At 33.5% G+C, this 22,468-nt stretch overlaps 1 long non-coding RNA gene across 1 annotated transcript; it reads left to right on the forward strand.

The window, feature by feature from the left end:
• Positions 1 to 15,069: 15,069 nt before the first annotated feature.
• Positions 15,070 to 20,925, forward strand: LOC117691548 (uncharacterized). Its single transcript, XR_010709195.1, has 4 exons — positions 15,070 to 15,153; positions 17,092 to 17,215; positions 19,558 to 20,022; positions 20,207 to 20,925. It is a non-coding gene; the product is annotated as an uncharacterized lncRNA (long non-coding RNA).
• Positions 20,926 to 22,468: the final 1,543 nt, after the last annotated feature.

Here is a 22,468-nt window from a genome sequence, read left to right on the forward strand (position 1 = left end):
GTTAAAAATATTTGGGCGTTAAATAATTTTTTAAAGCTCATTTAAATTTTTTTGCTTTCTCATCCCCCCTTTTCTAAAGTTTAGGACTTTATATCTCAAAAACGGTAAGATATAAAAAGTTGTCTACGCTGACAATTTTGTACAGAGAGACAAGATGCACCTAATTATAAAAGTTGAACATTCTAATATAACAACTTAACAAAGTATTGCGTTTTAAGCAATTTTTACATTTTTCCTTGTTAAAACCGGAAGTACCGGAACCGGAAGTTAAAAACCTTACATTCCATAGATTGATAGATTTGCGGTAAGACCGTCCCAAAACTGTATCAATATATCTTCCAGTTTTCAAAAAATCGCTGACAGAAATCTGTCGAGAAAAATAATAATAATAACTAGAACTTTTTTTTGTCTTCAACAAAAAGTAAGGGCTTTTCGACAGCCCCATTATCCCTTTTTAATTAAATGTTCAAAAAGAAATTAATCTCTGATTTATTTCCAAGTGTTCTAAACGCCTTGGTATCCCCAGTTGCTTAGATAGGAACTTATGAGTAGTGCAATGTGAAAAGAAAGATAACTCCAGAACTTTACAGGTAGCTACACTTCTAATTTCCAGAGGAATATTTTCAAAAAATCATATTGAAGTAAGTATTCATTCCTCGGACACAAAATTTAGAATGCTTATAGTATTTGTGCTCTACATTCTTACAGCAAAGCGAGATAACTCTTACTAAAAAACATTTTGAAATTTAAACAACTGATGATCTTTGGGCCTTCCAAACCCCTATAAGGAGTCAAAAAGTGGCCCCTCGGACCATAATTTTAAGATTGTACTCTTTATTCCTAACAATAAACTGAAAAGATTTTTAAAATCGGAAGAGAAATAAAAAAGTTACAGCTTAAGTAGTGTTTTGTACGTTGGCCCCTGCAGATCCCTAATTTTCTCAAATTGTCTACCCAAAAACTTTTCCGGTCCGCGCATTGTGTGTACCATTATACATCTGAAATATTGTAATGTTAACTTGAAAACTTTTTGAGAAAACGAACGACGCGTGATTTTTGTTTAACATTGAAACTCCCATAGGTGATTTTCATCGACCTATAAAACCGGAAGTAGTCAATATATGTCAATGAAACTCGGAATGTACGTTTATTACTTCTATCTTAACAATGGTAAGGTATAATTTAAATTTTTAAAGGTCATTTGAAATTTTTTGTTTTTCATCCCCCCTTTTCTAAAGTTTAGGATTTAATATCTCAAAAACCATAAGATATAGAAAGTTGTCTACGCTTACAATTTTGTACACCAAGACAAGATGTATCTAATTCCAAAAGCTGAACGTTCTTATTCAAAAACTAAACAAAGTATTGCGTTTCGTTCAATTTTTATAATTTTCCTTATATAAACCGGAAGTACCGGAACCGGAAGCTCAAAACCTTACTTTCCATAGATTGATATATTTGCTGTAAGACCGTTGCATAATTGTATCTATATACCTTCCAGTTTTATAGAAATCGTTGACAAAAAACTGTCGAGAAAATAATAATAATAAAAAAAGACAAAAACAATAGGTCTTTTCGACCGAAAGTCGAAAAGCCCTAATAACTAGAACTTTTTTTGTCTTCAACAAAAAGTAAGGGCTTTTCGACAGCCCCAGTTTCCCTTTTTAATTTAAAGTGTCGAAAAAAAAAATATCTCTAATCTATTTCCAAATTTTCTAAACGCCTCGGTATAACCAGTTGCTTAGATAGGAGTTTATGAGTACTGCAGTGTGAAAAGAAAGATAACTCCAGAATTTAAAAAGTAGCTACACTTCTAATTTTCAGAAGAATATTTTCAAAAAAATCATTCCAAAGTAAGTATTCATTCCTGGGACGCAAAACTTGGTATGCCAAGAGTATTTATGCTCTACATTCTTGGAGCAAAGCGAGATAACTCTTCCAAAAAATAATTTTGAAATTTAAACAAGATGTGATCTTTGGGCCTTCAGAACCCCTTTAAGGAGTCAAAAAGTAGCCCCTCGGACCATATTTTTTTAATTGTACTCTCTACTCTCAACTATAAGCCGAAAAGATTTTAAAAATCGGATAAAAAATAAAAAAGTTACAGTTGAAAGGCTGTTTTGCACGATGGCCCCTGTAGACCCCTTATTTTTAAGAATTGTGTACCCAAAACTTTTTCCGGTCTGCGGAGTGTTTGTCTCAATATACAGATAAAATATTGTAATATTTAAATGGAAACTTTTTGAGAAAACGAATGACGCGTGATTTTTGTTTAACATTGAAACTCCCATAGACGATTTCACCGACCTATAAAACCGGAAGTAGTCAACATATTTTTACAAAACTCGGAATGTATGTTAATAACTTCCATCTTAATAATATTCAGGCGTCATTTAACCTTTTAAATGTCATTTGAATTTTTTTGTTTTTTCATCCCCCCTTTTTTGAAGTTTAGGGCTTTATATCTCAAAAACGGTAAGATATAGAAAGTTGCCTACGCTTACAATTTTGTACAACTAGTTATGATAAATGTAATTCTAAAGTTTGAACGTTCTGGATTGAAAAATAATCAAAATATTGAGTTTCAATCAATTATTGCTATTTTCCTTGTAAAAACCGGAAGTACCGGAACCGGAAATCTGAAACCTTACATTTCATAGAGTGGAAAATTTGCTATAAGACCGTTGAAAAATTGTATCGATATATCTTCCAGTTTTAAAAAAATCGCTGACAGAAATCTGTCGAGAAAAATAATAATAATAACTAGAACTTTTTTTGTCTTCAACAAAAAGTAAGGGCTTTTCGACAGCCCCATTAGCCCTTTTTAATTAAATGTTAAAAAAAAAATTATTCTCTAATTTATTTCCAAGTGTTCTAAACGCCTTGGTATCTCCAGTTGCTTAGATAGGAACTTATGAGTAGTGCAATGTGAAAAGAAAGATAACTCCAGAACTTTACAGGTAGCTACACTTCTAATTTCCAGAGGAATATTTTCAAAAAATCATATTGAAGAAAGTATTCATTCCTGGGACACAAAACTTGGTATGCCTATAGTACTTATGCTCTACATTCTTACAGCAAAGCGAGATAACTCTTACTAAAAAACATTTTGAAATTTAAACAAGTGATGATCTTTGTGCCTTCCAAACCCCTATAAGGACTCAAAAAGTGGCCCCTCGGACCATAATTTTAAGATTGTACTTTTTATTCCTAACCTTAAACTGAAAAGATTTTTAAAATTGGAAGAGGAATAAAAAAGTTACTGCTAAAGTGTTGTTTTGTACGTTGGCCCCTGCAGATCCCTAATTTTCTCAAATTGTCTACCCAAAAACTTTTCCGGTTTGCGCATTGTGTGTACCATTATACATCTGAAATATCGTAATGTTAACTTGAAAACTTTTTGAGAAAACGAACGACGCGTGATTTTTGTTTAAGATTGAAACTCCCATAGGTGATTTTCATCGACCTATAAAACCGGAAGTAGTCAATATATGTCAATGAAACTCGGAATGTACGTTTATAACTTCTATCTTAACAAGAGTAAGGTATAATTGAAATTTTTAAAGGTCATTTGAATTTTTTTGTTTTTCATCCCCCCCTTTTTTAAAGTTTAGGATTTAATATCTCAAAAACGGTAAGATATAGAAAGTTGTCTACGCTTACAATTTTGTACAACAAGACAAGATGTATCTAATTCCAAAAGCTGAACGTTCTAATTCAAAAACTAAACAAAATATTGCGTTTCGTTCAATTTTTACAATTTTCCTTATATAAACCGGAAGTACCGTAACCGGAAGTTCAAAACCTTACATTCCATAGATTAATATATTTGCTGTAAGACCGTTGCATAATTGTATCTATATACCTTCCAGTTTTATAGAAATCGTTGACAAAAAACTGTCGAGAAAATAATAATAATAAAACTAGAACTTTTTTTTGTCTTCAACAAAAAGTAAGGGCTTTTCGACAGCCCCATTATCCCCTTTTAATTAAATGTTTAAAAAAATATTCTCTAGTTTATTTCCAAGTGTTCTAAACGCCTTGGTATCCCCAGTTGCTTAGATAGCAACTTATGACTAGTGCAATGTGAAAAGAAAGATAACTCCAGAACTTTACAGGTAGCTACACTTTAAATTTCCAGAAAAATATTTTCAAAAAATCATATTGAAGTAAATATTCATTCCCTGGACACCAAATTTAGTATGCCTACAGTATTAATGTTCCTTATTCTTACAACAAAGCGAGACAATTCTTTCTAATTTTTTTTTTGAAATTTGAACAAGTGATGATATTTAGGTCCTTCAAACCCCTATAAGGACTCAAAAAGTGGCCCCTCGGACCATAATTTTAAAATTGTTCTCTTTATTTTAAACAATAAACTGAAAAGATTTTTAAAATCGGATGAAAGGTAAAAAAGTTACAGCTAAAAGGCTATTTTGCACGCTGGCCCCTGCAGATCCCTAATTTTTTCGAGTTTTCTACCCAAAACTTTTTCAGGTCTGCGGATTGTGTGTGTCATTATAAAGATAAAATATTGTAGCAATTACTTGAAAACCTTTTGAGAAAACAAACCACGCGTGATTTTTGTTTAACATTGAAACTCTTATAGGCGATTTTCATTGACCTATAAAACCGGAAGTAGTCAATATATTTTATTGAAACTTAGAATATATGTTAATTAAATCTATGTTAATAATATTTAGGCGTTAAATAATTTTTGTAAGGTCATTTAATTTTTTTTGCTTTCTCATCCCCCCTTTTCTAAAGTTTAGGACTTTAAATCTCAAAAACGGTAAGATATAGAAAGATGTCTACGCTGACAATTTTGTACAGAACGACAAGATGCATCTAATTCTAAAATTTGAACATTCTAATTTAAAAACTAAACAAAGTATTGCGTTTTAATCAATTTTTACATTATTCCTTGTATAAACCGGAAGTACCGAAACCGGAAATTAAAAACCTTACATTCCATAGACTGATAGATTTGCTGTAAGACCGTCCCAAAACTGTATCAAAATATCCTCCAGTTTTCAAAAAATCGCTGACAGAAATCTGTCGAGAAAAATAATAATAATAATAATAATAAAAAAAGACAAAAACAATAGGTCTTTTTGACCGAAAGTCGAAAAGCCCTAAAAAGACAAAAACAATAGGTCTTTTCGACCGAAAGTCGAAAAGCCCTAACTAGAACTTTTTTTTGTCTTCAACAAAAAGTATGGGCTTTTCGACAGCCCCATTATCCCCTTTTAATTAAATGTTCAAAAAAAATATTCTCTAGTTTAATTCCAAGTGTTCTAAACGCCTTGGTATCCCAAGTTGCTTAGATAGCAACTTATGAGTAGTGCAATGTGAAAAGAAAGATAACTCCAGAACTTTACAGGTAGCTTTATTTCTAATTTCCAGAAAAATATTTTCAAAAAATCATATTGAAGTAAGTATTCATTCCCCGGACTCAAAAAGTGGCCCCTCGGACCATAAATTTTAAATTGTACTCTTTATTCTAAACAATAAACTGAAAAGATTTTTAAAATCGGATGAAAGGTAAAAAAGTTACAGCTAAAAGGCTGTTTTGCACGTTGGCCCCTGCAGATCTCTAATTTTTTCGAGTTGTCTACCCAAAACTTTTTCAGGTCTGCAGATTGTGTGTGTCATTATACAGATGAAATATTGTAGCAATTACTTGAAAACCTTTTGAGAAAACGAACCACGCGTGATTTTTGTTTAACATTGAAACTCCCGTAGGTGATTTTCATTGACCTATAAAACCGGAAGTAGTCAATATATTTTATTGAAACTTAGAATATATGTTAATTACATCTATGTTAATAATATTAAGGCGTTCAATAATTTTTTAAAGGTCATTTAAATTTTTTTGCTTTCTCATCTCCCCTTTTTAAAGTTTAGGACTTTATATCTCAAAAACGGTAAGATATAGAAAGATGTCTACGCTGAATATTTTGTACAGAAAGACAAGATGCATCTAATTCTAAAAGTTGAACATTCTAATATAAAAACTAAACAAAGTATTGCGTTTTAATCAATTTTTACATTTTTCCTTGTTAAAACCGGAAGTACCAGAACCGGAAGTTAAAAACCTTACATTCCATAGATTGATAGATTTGCTGTAAGACCGTCCCAAAACTGTATCAATATATCTTCCAGTTTTCAAAAAATCGCTGACAGAAATCTGTCGAGAAAAATAATAATAACTAGAACTTTTTTTGTCTTCAACAAAAAGTAAGGGCTTTTCGACAGCCCCATTATCCCCTTTTAATAAAATGTTTTAAAAAAATATTCTCTCGTTTATTTTCAAGTGTTCTAAACGCCTTGGTATCCCAAGTTGCTTAGATAGCAACTTATGAGTAGTGCAATGTGAAAAGAAAGATAACTCCAGAACTTTACAGGTAGCTATATTTCTAATTTCCAGAAAATTATATTCAAAAAATCATATTGAAGTAAGTATTCATTCCCCGGACACCAAATTTGGTGTGCCTACAGTATTCATGCTCCTTATTCTTACAACAAAGCGAGACAACTCTTTCTAAAAAAAAATTTGAAATTTGAACAAGTTCTGATATTTAGGTCCTTCAAACCCCTATAAGGACTCAAAAAGTGGCCCCTCGGACCATATTTTTTAAATTGTACTCTTTATTCTAAACAATAAACTGAAAAAAAATTTAAAATCGGATGAAAGGTAAAAAAGTTACAGCTAAAAGGCTGTTTTGCACGTTGGCCCCTGCAGATTCCTTATTTTTTTGAGTTGTCTACCCAAAACTTTTTCAGGTCTGCGGATTGTGTGTGTCATTATACAGATGAAATATTGTAGCAATTACTTGAAAACCTTTTGAGAAAACGAACCACGCGTGATTTTTGTTTAACATTGCAACTCCCATAGGCGATTTCATTGACCTATAAAACCGGAAGTAGTCATAATATTTTAATGAAACTTAGAATATATGTTTATTACATCTATGTTAGTAATATTTAGGCGTTAAATAATTTTTTAGAGGTCATTTGAATTTTTTTGTTTTCTCATCCCCCCTTTTTTCAAAGTTTAGGACTCTATATCTCAAAAACAGTAAGATATAGAAAGTTGTGTACGCTTACAATTTTGTACAGCAAGACAAGATGCATCTAATTCTAAAAGTTGAACATTCCAATATAAACACTAAACAAAGCATCGCGTTTTAATCAATTTTTACATTTTTCCTTGTAAAAACCGGAAGTACCGGAACCGGAAATCAAAAACCTTACATTCCATGGAATAAGAGATTTGCTGTAAGACCGTTCCAAAATTGTATCAATATTGCTTCCAGTTTTTAAAAAATCGCTGACAAAAATCTGTCGAGAAAAATAATAATAACTAGAACTTTTTTTTGTCTTCAACAAAAAGTAAGGGCTTTTCGACAGCCCCATTATCCCCTTTTAATTAAATGTTTTAAAAAAATATTCTCTAGTTTATTTCCAAGTGTTCTAAACGCCTTTGTATCCCAAGTTGCTTAGATAGCAACTTATGAGTAGTGCAATGTGAAAAGAAAGATAACTCCAGAACTTTACAGGTAGCTACACTTTAAATTTGCAGAAAAATATTTTCAAAAAATCATATTGGAGTGAATATTCATTCCCTGGACACTAAATTTAGTATGCCTACAGTATTAATGCTCCTAATTCTTACAACAAAGCGAGACAACTCTTTCTAAAAAAAATTTTGAAATTTGAACAAGTGATGATCTTTAGGTCCTTCAAACCCCTATAAGGACTCAAAAAGTGGCCCCTCGGACCATAATTTTAAAATTGTACTCTTTATTCTAAACAATAAACTGAAAAGATTTTTAAAATCGGATGAAAGGTAAAAAAGTTACAGCTAAAAGGCTGTTTTGCACGTTGGCCCCTGCAGATCCCTAATTTTTTCGAGTTGTCTACCCAAAACTTTTTCAGGTCTGCGGATTGTGTGTGTCATTATAAAGATAAAATATTGTAGCAATTACTTGAAAACCTTTTGAGAAAACGAACCACGCGTGATTTTTGTTTAACATTGAAACTCCCATAGGCGATTTTCATTGACCTATAAAACCGGAAGTAGTCAATATATTTTATTGAAACTTAGAATATATGTTAATTACATCTATGTAAATAATATTTCGGCGTTAAATAATTTTTTAAAGGTCATTTAAATTTTTTGGCTTTCTCATCCCCCCTTTTCTAAAGTTTAGGACTTTATATCTCGAAAACGGTAAGATATAGAAAGACGTCTACGCTGACAATTTTGTACAGAAAGACAAGATGCATCTAATTCTAAAATTTGAACATTCTAATTTAAAAACTAAACAAAGTATTGCGTTTTAATCAATTTTTACATTTGTCCTTGTATAAACCGGAAGTATCGGAACCGGAAATTAAAAACCTTACATTCCATAGATTGATAGATTTGCTGTAAGACCGTCCCAAAATTGTATCAATATATCTTCCAGTTTTCAAAAAATCGCTGACAGAAATCTGTCGAGAAAAATAATAATAATAATAATAATAATAATAAAAAAAGACAAAAACAATAGGTCTTTTCGACCGAAAGTCGAAAAGCCCTAATAATAAAAAAAGACAAAAACAATAGGTCTTTTCGACCGAAAGTCGAAAAGCCCTAATAATAATAATAATAATAAAAGACAAAAACAATAGGTCTTTTCGACCGAAAGTCGAAAAGCCCTAATAATAATAATAATAATAAAAAAACACAAAAACAATAGGTCTTTTCGACCGAAAGTCGAAAAGCCCTAATAATAAAAAAAGACAAAAACAATAGGTCTTTTCGACCGAAAGTCGAAAAGCCCTAATAAACAGAAGAATAACAATAGGTCTTTTCGACCGAAAGTCGAAAAGCCCTAATAACTAGAACTTTTTTTTGTCTTCAACAAAAAGTAAGGGCTTTTCGACAGCCCCATTATCCCCTTTTAATAAAATGTTTAAAAAAAATATTCTCTAGTTTATTTCCAAGTGTTCTAAACGCCTTGGTATCCCAAGTTGCTTAGATAGCAACTTATGAGTAGTGCAATGTGAAAAGAAAGATAACTCCAGAACTTTACAGGTAGCTATATTTCTAATTTCCAGAAAAATATTTTCAAAAAATCATATTGAAGTAAGTATTCATTCCCCGGACACCAAATTTGGTATGCCTACAGTATTAATGCTCCTTATTCTTACAACAAAGCGAGACAACTCTTACTTAAAAACATTTTGAAATTTGCACAAGTTCTGATCTTTAGGTCCTTCAAACCCCTATAAGGAGTCAGAAAGTGGCCCCTCGGACCATAATTTGAAAATTGTACTCTTTATTCTAAACAATAAACTGAAAAAAAATTTAAAATCGGATGAAAGGTAAAAAAGTTACAGCTAAAAGGCTGTTTTGCACGTTGGCCCCTGCAGATCCCTAATTTTTTTGAGTTGTCTACCCAAAACTTTTTCAGGTCTGCGGATTGTGTGTGTCATTATAAAGATGAAATATTGTAGCAATTACTTGAAAACCTTTTGAGAAAACGAACCACGCGTGATTTTTGTTTAACATTGCAACTCCCATAGGCGATTTCATTGACCTATAAAGCCGGAAGTAGTCATATTATTTTAATGAAACTTAGAATATATGTTTATTACATCTATGTTAGTAATATTTAGGCGTTAAATAATTTTTTAGATGTCATTTGAATTTTTTTGTTTTCTCATCCCCCTTTTTCAAAGTTTAGGACTCTATATCTCAAAAACGGTAAGATATAGAAAGTTGTGTACGCTTACAATTTTGTACAGCAAGACAAGATGCATCTAATTCTAAAAGTTGAACATTCTAATATAAAAACTAAACAAAGCATCGCGTTTTAATCAATTTTTACATTTTTCTTTGTAAAAACCGGAAGTACCGGAACCGGAAATCAAAAACCTTACATTCCATGGAATAAGAGATTTGCTGTAAGACCGTTCCAAAATTGTATCAATATTGCTTCCAGTTTTCAAAATATCGTTGACAAAAATCTGTCGAGAAAAATAATAATAACTAGAACTTTTTTTGTCTTCAACAAAAAGTAAGGGCTTTTCGACAGCCCCATTATCCCTTTTTAATTAAATGTTCAAAAAAAAATTATTCTCTATTTTATTTCCAAGTGTTCTAAACGCCTTGGTATCTCCAGTTGCTTAGATAGGAACTTATGAGTACTGCAATGTGAAAAGAAAGATAACTCCAGAACTTTACAGGTAGCTACACTTCTAATTTCCAGAGGAATATTTTCAAAAAATCATTTTGAAGAAAGTATTCATTCCTGGGACACAAAACTTGGTATGCCTATAGTACTTATGCTCTACATTCTTACATCAAAGCGAGATAACTCTTACTAAAAAACATTTTGAAATTTCAACAAGTGATGGTCTTTGTGCCCTCCAAACCCCTATAAGGAGTCAAAAAGTGGCCCCTCGGACCATAATTTTAAGATAGAACTCTTTATTTTAAACAATAAACTGAAAAGATTTTTAATATCGGATGAAAGGTAAAAAAGTTACAGCTAAAGGGCTGTTTTGCACGTTGGCCCCTGCAGATCCCTAAATTTTTCGAATTGTCTACCCAAAAACTTTTCCGGTCTGCGCATTGGTAGTGCCATTACACAAAAAAAATATTGTAATTTTTACTTACACACTTTTTGAGAAAACGAATCACGCGTGATTTTAGTTTAACATTGAAACTCCCATAGACATTTTTTCATAGGCTCATAAAACCGGAAGTACTCAATATTTTTTTATTCAAACTTGAAATATATGTTAAATAGTGCTATCTGAACAATGTTTAGGCGTCTTATAAAATTTATATGGTTTTTTGAATTTTTTTTTCTTTTTCATCCCTCCTTTTCTCTAGTTTGAGCCTTAATATCTCAAAAATGGTAAGAGATAGAGGAATGACTTCACTTACGATTTTGTACAACTGGACAAGATGCATCTAATTCTTAAATTTGAATGCTCTAACTTAAAAAATAATAAAGATATTACGTTTCAATGAATTCTTAGTATTTTCCTTTTCAAAACCGGAAGTGTCAGAACCGGAAGTCCAAAACCTTACATACGCGTGTCATCAACAATTGCTATAAGACTATTGAATAATTGTTTAAATATTTCTTTCCGTTTTCAAAAAATCGCTGACGAAACTTTGTCGAGAATAAGAATAATAAAAAACAGAAGAATAACAATAGGTCTTTTCGACCGAAAGTCGAAAAGCCCTAATAATAATAAAAAAAGACAAAAACAATAGGTCTTTTCGACCGAAAGTCGAAAAGCCCTAATAATAAAAAAAGACAAAAACAATAGGTCTTTTCGACCGAAAGTCGAAAAGCCCTAATAATAATAATAATAAAACATCAGAATAACAATAGGTCTTTTCGACCGAAAGTCGAAAAGCCCTAATAATAGGAAAATAGGGTAAAGTGTATGATTTTTTTTCTTTACTAAGTAATAGCTTATAGCTTAACTAATCATATCTTAAAATTATAGGTAGACCTGATGGTGAACTTGTTAACCAACCAGTGTCCTTAAACGATTACATGTTTACTTATACTAACTTCTTTATATAAAAAAAGACCAAGTTAACAATGAGCGGTTCTAAGCCTTTGATGTCATTAGTAGCTGCGTATATTTATCTACATCCACTGAGGCCTTGGTTTGCTAGTGATGACAGTGGCGTACGTAGTCACACATTTGACCCCTTAAGTGTATACGACAAACCAACGATAAAATGTGATTATAAAAAAATATGAAAATAAATAAGTAAAATAAAAAAAATGATGAAAAAAATGACGATGTGATAAGTATAACGGGGGTCCTTTGGTATAAATATACCGGTATTCTATAATATGAATTTGCAATACATACATTATTGCTGGTCAATATAAATGGCACATAGCTTTTTAGGTTAATAATTTATTAAAATAAAGTTATAAATATTCATAAATGTACAATCATGCAATTGTACATTTGAATCATATAATTTATTTAAAATATACCGACTAAGTTTGAAAGCCCCCCCCCCCCCCCCCAACCTTCCTGCCCTCCCCTCTGACTTGCTTTGAATTTTATAAGTTGCAGTTGTTGTTTTTTTTTTAACCCAAAATGTAGAGTTAATTTCAATTAAAAATTTTTTTCCTCAGAACATATGGTCATGGAAAAAAAAAGAGAAAAAATCGCAATTCTTGACATAAAAATCTTTCTGATATAAAAAAAAAATTACTTTGTTTTTTGTTATCATATTTTGATATTTGATATTAGTTTAAAATTTCTCTATTATAAAAAGAGGTCATACCGATATTGTGATATTTTTATTGTAAAGATATCAAATTGATTGATACCTTCAATTTTTACAAAAAATTTAAATAAAACGACATTCGATCTATATTAAAGGTTCAAGATATCAGATAAATTAAAAAAAAATCCTCATATTCTTCATATTAAAAAATAGATTAGCATTTGTTCTTAAAATTACCAAACAATAATGATAACAATAAGTTACATATTAAAAGATTAATTACGGGCCGCCGGAAGGCGGTCCGTTATTTGATACACATTTAAATATTGTTACTGCGTTTCTGCGGGACAGTTCTTTTTTTAATAGAATTAATACTATGCTTATTTTTATGAATTTAAAGTAAATTTGCAGGTAGAAATATGTTTTATGCCTTTTAGAAAATATCACATATTTTTTGTTTTACTCATAAATGAAAAGTAGGTCATACTTAGTAGATTGTCGTATTTGGCGCGTTTTTATCGAGACTATAATCTATTCGGAAAATTTCGGAGTTTTTCATTCTTTTCAAAACAATGCATCAGGATCGGTATGCGGGACATACTAAAGACCTGAAATACTAAAGACCTGAATGTCATTAAATTTTATGTAAATGATGTATTTGAATTTCTATGTGCCGTGTCAAATAAAATGACTTTGCGTGTGTATTTATTATATTTCCATGTAAAATGTGGTAGAAAATATCATGAAATTACATTTATTTTTATATCATTTATTTACGCAAGAATATGACAGAAATGAAAATTTGAATTGACTGGAAAATTTGAACTTATCCATTTTTATTTTATTATGAGGTCCCTTGAAATCATATATTAAATTAATGCATTAAGTTTTCATTCAATACTATGCAACAACAAAAAACCCAAAATGGTTAACCGTTTGAAATTCATAATCTCCAAGAGAAAAATGATGAGTTGAACTTTGTATTAGAGTAATGTACAAATCATGCAGTGTGTTCTCCATTACTTCATACTATGGCAATGATCATACAATTTCCTTTAGAAATGCTTTCAGTAACGAAATCGATTCTTTATGATAATAGTAAAATGTTAAACTTCAATCTCAGATGGAGAGAACTAATATAGGCTAGTATTGCTTGCTGTTCAATCCAGATTCATTTATATACTTATATGTATATTTTTGAATAAAATATTTCTTAAACTTACTTCAAAACAAGTTGCTGAAAGTATATTAAAATTTACCATAAAAATTAGTACAACCAACTCTTATTTTCTTCTTTGTGGTGTGTTTTTATGTAAACAATCAATGATTCATACAACAATTATATTTTTGCGGCCAATTTGACGCTTGCGTCAATATGCTTTCTTGTTAACTACATGTAATACATTCAGATTTCGTTTGGGTAGAAATTTAAAGAAGGATAACTCTGACCATGCTCACCGAACAGGAGTTATCGAAACTTGACATGGCGGACGGGGAATTAAAAACTCCCTTGTCGACAACGCCAACCGAAGATTTTAACCCACTGGCGGAAGATCCAGACAATTTCATCAGGTAGATTAGCTTAATGTAACTTAGATATTTTGCAAAATCAAAATTATCTTGCTAAAACAATGCATCCGACCTGCATTAATGCTGCAAGCAAGCAGTGTCGTGAACGTCGTACATGTTATCTTGGACGGAATGACTAGGTAATACAAACATTGTATCATTGAGTCTTAGAATACACAAAATAAACACTTAGCTATCTGTTGGAAATTATTTACATTTGCAAGAGCTGTACTACAGTGTTTTAAAAAATGATTCTCTGTAAATGGGTTCAAGGTTAGTGTTGATAAAAAAGGGCTTGGAAGGGGGGGGGGGGGGGGTGGGGTGGGGGTGGTAAGACATTAGTGCGTTGTCGACCTGGTTAGAACAGTGTTTGATGAAATTGAAATAAGACTGTAATGTTTGATGCAGGGTGTTTTTGTTGGTTCATCAATCCGTGGAGTTACATATGCCAAATTACATGTAAGGTGCAATAATGATATTAAAACATGATAAAATTCCTAGTCTGAGAGAGAGAGAGAGAGAGAGAGAGAGAGAGAGAGAGAGAGAGAGAAATTTGTTGCATTATTTAAACAGTGTTATGAATGATTTATTTTGTGTTTTTATATGGTTATGACATATTAATGCCATGTTTATGAAGTGTGAAGTGAAATTCAATTTTGTCAGTTTTATTTTTTTTTCTCAGTGGACATTCTCCTCAAAGACATTAAGGTCATCATGATGCAGATTGTAGTGGAAGTGAAGAAGAGAGTGATTACCAATGTAACTCTATGGAAGAAATGTCAACAGGAAACTTGTATGGTGTCACCCCACCAACTTATATGCGCGGAGTAAAAAGAGACAAGAAAAAACACCAGACAAACATTCAAAAATCATCCTATAAACAATTCACAGAACTGAAGAAGGCCTCCAAGAAGTCACATCGAAATGCGGTTATAAAAGAAAGGTATGCAAGTGACCCTTTATTTTGCAAACTTGGACATAAAGACCCTGACAATAATTTAGACAAAGATTTTGCAGACTTTTTTGCAAGATCCTTTAAGTGAATTTATTTATTAATAAGAAATGCCGAAATTCTTCCAACTTAAATCAAGCAAAAAGAAGTACCGGGTATGCCAAATTTTGCAGTAGTGTATTATATTCAGCTGTGCATAGCATTTTTAACCCATTAAATACAATCGTTGGAAGTTTTGTGGAATTTTCTATTTTGTGGTATTGAGAAGTATTATTTGTTGTTGAAGGACTGCCCCTGCTGGTTCGGTCAAGTCGTCAAAGTGGACCCAACAGCTGAAACAGCCATTGCATTGTCTCACACACAGGTACCATCTTTACCATCTACTGTTATGCAAAATATTCAGGTACTACTATCCTAATGTACCGTTCATGGTTAACTTTATCCTACAAATGCGAACATTTACAAAATGGAATAATTTACACTTATTATGAGGAGAAATAGTGTGAATGTAAATATTGCAGAAATGTTCACCTGTAAATTGATTGGACTATAAAAACATTTTTGCACCATGAAAATTGAATGTCTTTTTTATGTGTTGATGTTTTAAACACATGCCATTGGCTTTCTCAAGCCTCGTAGTTGTGGTGTTTCTTGAAGAACATGATGACTTTTTTATTATGCCCCCCTTCGAAGAAGGGTGGGCATATTGCTTTGGTACATGTAGCAAGGGACAGTTTCGCATAAAGTACCCGTTAATATTTTAGTAAAAATGAGTGTTACTGTATTTGAAGGCCTGTATGTACTATGAAAATTAGTGAATTGATTATAGGTGATAATTTTATGGTAGCAGGGAGTCATTCCTGTATTTTGATGTAAAGCATGTAGGTCCCATTGTGTTATAGGGGGTGTTTGGGAGTCAGATGCGAAACGGCGGCTGTTGACAGGTGTGCTCACTTTTCATGCAAGAAGAAAGTGGGGCAGACGGTAAGTGAAATAGTGTGAAAATGACATGGATGGGAGGTGGGGCGGTACAGAGGGGCAGGGAGGGGACATGTTAAATCACAGGTTGCACCCTGTCCCGGTGGTCATCTCTCAGGGAATACGGTAGGGTGGGGTCTAAATGGGTAAAATTTGGACATTACACAGGGGGGGTCAATTAGACATTTTATTTGACCAGAAAAAAATATGGGTGTCATTTTGGGTAAATTTTTAACCTTAATGTCCTTCCTTAAGTCTAACAGGTAGTTACAAGTCATTTTTGATCCAGGTGCAAATTATATTTTTCCCGCAACATAGTGCTAAATGGGGGTACCCCCACCCCACCATTTCATGCATCAAAAAAATTAACTGTTCCCTGCTACCTTCAAGCATCGGTCAAAATTATGAATTCCCCCAAAACTAGTTTTTTGTGACATATTTGTGTTGCATAAGATGCTGTTAGTTCCAATTGGCCAGATTTTGTCCTCTGTTGTATCTGTTTACACTCATTTTTGGCTTTGTAGCCAAGGAAAGATAACTCTAATATTTGGCTAGGAATAGGCAGTGTTTACTAAGCCTGGTGAATAGCACAATGGACGGACCTGCAGACACTGGGGGCTCTTGGTAACAATATTTTTGGCTTATGCTGCCCCATCACTTCATTTCATTAATTAATGAAGCAGATTATTAATTAAATTATCAATTAAAATGGCCCATTGATCTTTCCTTATTGTTAATTACAGGTACTAGACCATATCTGGTTTTTACCTCTGCATCTCTAATGTAATTTTGTCTGCAGTTTACGAAATCAATTTAATGGAAGAGCAGAAAGCTCAATTCATTACTGAAATTGAAAGAAGGGTTGATAGGACCTATGTTTGTCATTTTTGGTTAGGCAGCCTTAACGAGTCAGGGTATGGGTTTTTTTGCCCCATCATCAATAGTAAACAACACAAAGTATTAGTGCACAGATTTTATTTTTATATACATGGACATTATATTGACAAAAATTTACATGTTTCTCATCTGTGTCACTGTAAAATTTGTATAAACACACAGCATTTGTCGATTGAGCCGCATTCTGTAAACAATTCACGGAAAACATGTGAATCATTAAGGAGATGCATGGGTCATGAACCGTATCCGCAGTGTCTGTTTCCATAAGGTAGTATGATGTTACTGTTAAGGTTTAGCGGTTAATTCCTCACGCATGCTCATTTGCCCGGTTTTCCCTTTCGTTATTGTAGAGAGAGAGTTCTCGGTTCATTTTCTTCTTCCTCCCAAAGTGTCAAGTGGTCTTGTACTTAATTGTTTTCTTTCGTAGGCTGTGGTACTGCCTCAGGCGATCGAGCTGTGTCATTTTCCGGTGGAATGGTCCTGCATGGTCCCAGCGCACACTGACCTTGTTGGCAATGAGAGATGATGAAGATCCAGTGCCGTGAGTAGAGGTATGAACTGCAGAGTGACACAGTGCGGTGAAGTTTCTGGCCCAAGTGGTATTCTTCGGTGCATAAGTGAACACTGTCTGATGGAGACTCTCACATTTATTAGTAGTTGAGAGTCTGCAGATTTTTGGTAAGTTTTGGCCCAGTATCTGCTTATTAATGACCCTCTGTAAGCTGGAAATGTCTTCAGGTTCCAGGTCCAGGTGCCCTCCATAAGGTAGGAATTTGGCGCTGTAAGTAGGTAGGTGGGCATTGCATGTAAACGACATTCTGCGACAGTGGTCATGGACTCCGGAAAAGCACGGCAGAATGTTGGATATGGCCTGCTCAGCCTTATGTATGAAAAGTTCATAAGACTTGCACAGTTTTCTTACGTGCACCAGTTCATATCGAACTTGTGCTCGCACACATGTTGCCAGTCTCTGAATAAAAGCATCTCTGTTGCTACTGGGTGGGAGGGGGGACTTTAGCTTTATGCTCCTGATGTTCTTTTGCAGGTTCCTTAGCTTATGAATAAAGCACTTGTACTGTATGATTTCAGTGCCAGTCGTTGCTGAATAGTCTCTGAGTGTCTTATCAAGTTGTGCAGAGGAGTTACTGGTTACTGATCTTAGGGTACATTGAGAATGTTCTCCTCGCGCAGGGAATCTTAGTTTCTCCTCACCAGGGTAGCTTCACTTGATGCAATGGTCTCATCATTCTCATAATTATACCCCCGCTCCGAAGGAGAGGGGGTATACTGTTTTACCCTTGTGTGTCTGTCTGTCCGTCCGTCTGTCTGTCTGTCCGTCCGTAACAAAAATTTCTGTCGCATTTATCTCAGCAACTATTTATCGCAGATGCTTGAAATTTTAACACAGTGTTTGTTAAGGCATGCCATATCGTGGGATATATTTTTGTAGCAATCGGACGCCAACTTCCTGTTAAATGACGACTTTGCTTATTTTTTAACCAAAATTTTCAAACAAATTTTCGTCAAAGAATTCTCAGCAACTGTTTATCGCAGATGCTTGAAATTTTTACACAGTATTTGTATAGGCATGCCATATCGTGGGATATATTTTTGTACCAATCCGACGCCAACTTCCTGTTAAATGACGACTTTGTTTATTTTTAGGAAAAATTTTATAACAAACTTTTGTCAAAGAATTCTCAGCAACTGTTTATTGTAGATGCTTGAAATTTTTACACAGTATTTGTGTAGGCATGCCATATCGTGGGATATATTTTTGTACCAATTGGACGACAACTTCCTGTTAATTGACGACTTTGTTTATTTTCAGCAAAAATTTTCAAACAAATTTTTGTCAAAGAATTCTCAGCAACTGTTTATTGCAGATGCTTGAAATTTTTACACAGTATTTGTATAGGCATGCTATATAGTGGGATATATTTTTGTACCAATTGGACGTCAACTTCCTGTTAAATGACGACGTTGCTTATTTTTTAACCAAAATTTTCAAACAAATTTTTGTCAAAGAATTCTCAGCAACTGTTTATTGCAGATGCTTGAAATTTTTACACAGTATTTGTATAGGCATGCTATATAGTGGGATGTATTTTTGTACCAATCGGACGTCAACTTCCTGTTTAATGAGTACTTTGTTTATTTTTAGCCAAAATTTCAAACAAATTTCCATCAAAGGTTTCTCAGCAACTATTTATCGCAGATGCTTGAAATTTAAACACACTATTTGTATAGGCATGCCATATCATGGGATATATTTTTGTATTAATCGGACGTCAACTTCTTGTTAAATGACGACTTTGCTTATTTTTTAACCAAAATTTTCAAACAAATTTTCCTCAAAGATTTCTCAGCAGCTATTTATCGCAGATGCTTGAAATTTTTACACAGTGTTTGTTAAGGCATGCCATATCGTGGAATAAATTTTTGTATCAATCGGACGTCAACTTCCTGTTAAATGACGACTTTGTTTATTTTTAGCCAAAATTTTCAAACAAATTTCCGTCAAAGATTTCTCAGCATCTATTTATCGCAGATGCTTGAAATTTTTACACACTATTTGTATAGGCATGCCATATTGTGGGATACATTTTTGTACCAATTGGACGTCAACTTCCTGTTTAATGAGTACTTTGTTTATTTTAGCCAAAATTTTCAAACAAATTTTCCTCAAAGATTTCTCAGCAACTGTTTATCGCAGATGCTTGAAATTTTAACACACTATTTGTTTAGGCATGCCATATTGTGGGATATATTTCTGTACCAATCAGATGCCAGCTTTCTGTTAAATGTCGACTTTGCTTATTTTGCATATTCACATCAGAGCGGGGGTATCACTAGTGAGCATTGGCTCACAGATATCTTGTTTTTCTTGCAGTTCTGGTGGTCACAGGATCTTTTACTACAGAGCTTGTTGGCAGTCTGTAGCACCAGCACCAGCGTCCGGGGTGTGTTGTTCTCTACAAGGGGTGAGAAGCTCTGAGTCCCAGCCTCAAGGCTGGCCTGTGGTCTGTTGTTATATGACGTGTCAGTCTCCAAGTCAACTTCCGTCTCCTCCCTTCCTGCCAAGCGGTTCACCTTCCTCACGTATCGTTGGTTTTCTCGCATGCTCTTAGAGTTAATTTCTTCCACTCGATCACAGAGTGAGTTCAGTTTTCGCTGCATTCCCCTTGTGTCAGGTGCCTTAAAATTAAGGCAGCTTAGAATGAAGCTAGTGTCTGACACTCCAACCTTTGTTTTTAGGCAGCCAAGTAGAAGGGCCTCGTTGAGGGTTCCAGTCTCCGGTCCTCTAGATTTCTTGTGTCTTTCGTACAGCTGCACCTGACTAGAGCTGAACCGCCAGGTAAGACACTTGGACTGGCCTGTTATGCAAAGTCCTTGTCTCTAGAAAATGCTAAAATTCATTTTAGGGCTACTGCAGTAATGGTTGACTGCTGTTTCTTGCAGTAGCTTGGTCAGTGATTGTACGTTGACTATAATGTTTTCTCCGTCAGACCGATCCTCACTTGCAATTTTGACTGTTGTAGGCTTAACAGGACGGAGACGGGATGGCAGAACCGCAATGGACTGTTGGCATGAAGAGGACATGGATGAAAGGGCATCTCGATAAGCTTCCTGGGGCGGACGCATCCACTGGTCACTGGCCGAGACTGGCCAGGAACTGTCATCAGCATCTCCAACGCCGTTGTCATGGCAACCGTCAACAGGTACTACTTTTGAACTGAAATAGGGATGACCCTTTTGGAAATGCCCTTTGCGTTTTCCGTGGTTTATTCTGTATTGGGTTCTCTTGGAGCGGGGCATGTTTGAATGTGGCCTGCCTTTGGGTACCTGCTACATATAGTTGCAGCACTTGGTGTATCCCCATCCTTTTATCACTAATGTAATTTTTTAAATTGAGAGTGTAACCAGTATCTGATAAGGAATTTTCCCTCCTATGAGGCTTTGTTAGGATTATAAGGGGTGAATTGATGGATGCTGTCAGTGGTGGTCACAGATCATGTCTTCAGATTATCTCCCCCTGGATTTAAGACTTAATGCACATTATCACTTGCTGAGTTTAGATAAACAGTCATTGAGTGGATACATGACCCGTGTAGGCTAATTAGAGATCCTTTGTATCAAATTTCAGTATTTTAAGATGTTTTATGTGTTTTAAAGTAGTCCGAGTATTGCACTACGTCATAATACGGATTTTACAATATTGGTTCGACTTTTACAAAGCGTTTTTGATACCCGGTATTGATTTTGCTCTACATCGCTGTTTTTTTCTTCTTCTTTTCCTAAAACCAGTTTGAATTTAGAGACAGAAGCTATTTCGAATTTAATCAATCGTCAACTAATTAATGTTTAAATGATATATAACATTGTTGACAGATCTAGGGCATTCTAGTCAGAAAACTGTAGCAAAATGTGATTTTTATGGATTTTTTCGTCAGGGTCTACTTGGTTTAGAGCTTATAGCGTGAAAAGTAATCCGTCAACATATAATTTATTTTACCATATCTTTTTTCTAAGATTTCAATCTATTGAATAAACACCATGAATTTATGTTTGAGTCCATAAAATAGTAAAAAAATTACCAAACGCGATACTAGCATTGCATTTTTTGTATTCTATTTTGATACATCAGGTCCATAAAGCGTACTTACTTACAAAAATTTGTGCAAAATTATTGATGAGGTATGGCTTAAATAAATATTTATACTCGATTTTGTATGTTCAGTTCTAATTTTTCCAAAATTGGTACCGGGGTAATTATTTTTAGGAAAAACGGACGTCTGGCAAATTTCATAAATGTCAATAATTTTCGCAAGGGGGTACCCCCGTCTGAGAGGTAATAACAAACAAACTAGTATGTAAACATACATATTTTCTTTTGTATATGTATTGCTAGAATGTATATTTATCATTTAAAGCTAAGCTTTTAATGATTGAGCCCATCTAGTGCCGAGTATAGGACTACCTTAATTGTATTTAATTTACTAAAAATGTAGGGAAAATTCAAAATTATAGACCAGTCTGGCTAAAATATAAGTGTTCCACCTTGATGCAATAAGACAGAGTTGGGAAAAATCTGTTGATATAGAATCTATAGGCTATGTAGTATTTCTCAATTTTTTAGTTGTCTTCAGTCTTTTTGAGTTTTTGTAGTTTGGACCCTTAACAAATGACAACTCATACTTTCTCGGAATGAGCTTTTTTATTCAAAATCTACATGTTTTGTTCCACTGGCATATTTCATTCTCCATAGTACCATCTTCAAAATTTTGTCAAGTTTACTCCGTCATAGGCTTGAGTAGTCTTTAAGGCAGTTTCACCCCTATTTAAGGAGGTTCACTCAAAGTTAAAGGTAGCAAGGGACAGTTTTGCATAAAGTACCCATCAATATTTTAGTAAAAATGAGTGTTACTGTATTTGAAGGCCTGTATGTACTTTAAAAATTAGTGAATTGATTATAGGTAATAATTTTATGGTAGAAGGGAGTCATTCCTGTATTTTGATGTAAAGGGCAGACAACTCTTCTTTTTTTTGGATAATTTTATTTTTTCTTATCAATAAACTCTTTTAAAAAAATTTAAGTGCAAAAAGTTCATTTAATTGACTACATACATACGTTCAAGTTTGGTTTATGTCAGCCTCATAATAGCTTTAAAATATGTATTTGTTGTAGTATAGATCAATCAAAATTGTTAAATTTGCCTTAGTTATGGATGGACTACCTTAAGCCATAAAAGGTTGTTTAGAGATTAAAAAAAACACCAAATGTGTAACGTCCACCTCAACCA

Source organism: Magallana gigas, chromosome 9 (genome assembly GCF_963853765.1).
Source record: "Magallana gigas chromosome 9, xbMagGiga1.1, whole genome shotgun sequence".
NCBI classification, from domain to species: domain Eukaryota; kingdom Metazoa; phylum Mollusca; class Bivalvia; order Ostreida; family Ostreidae; genus Magallana; species Magallana gigas.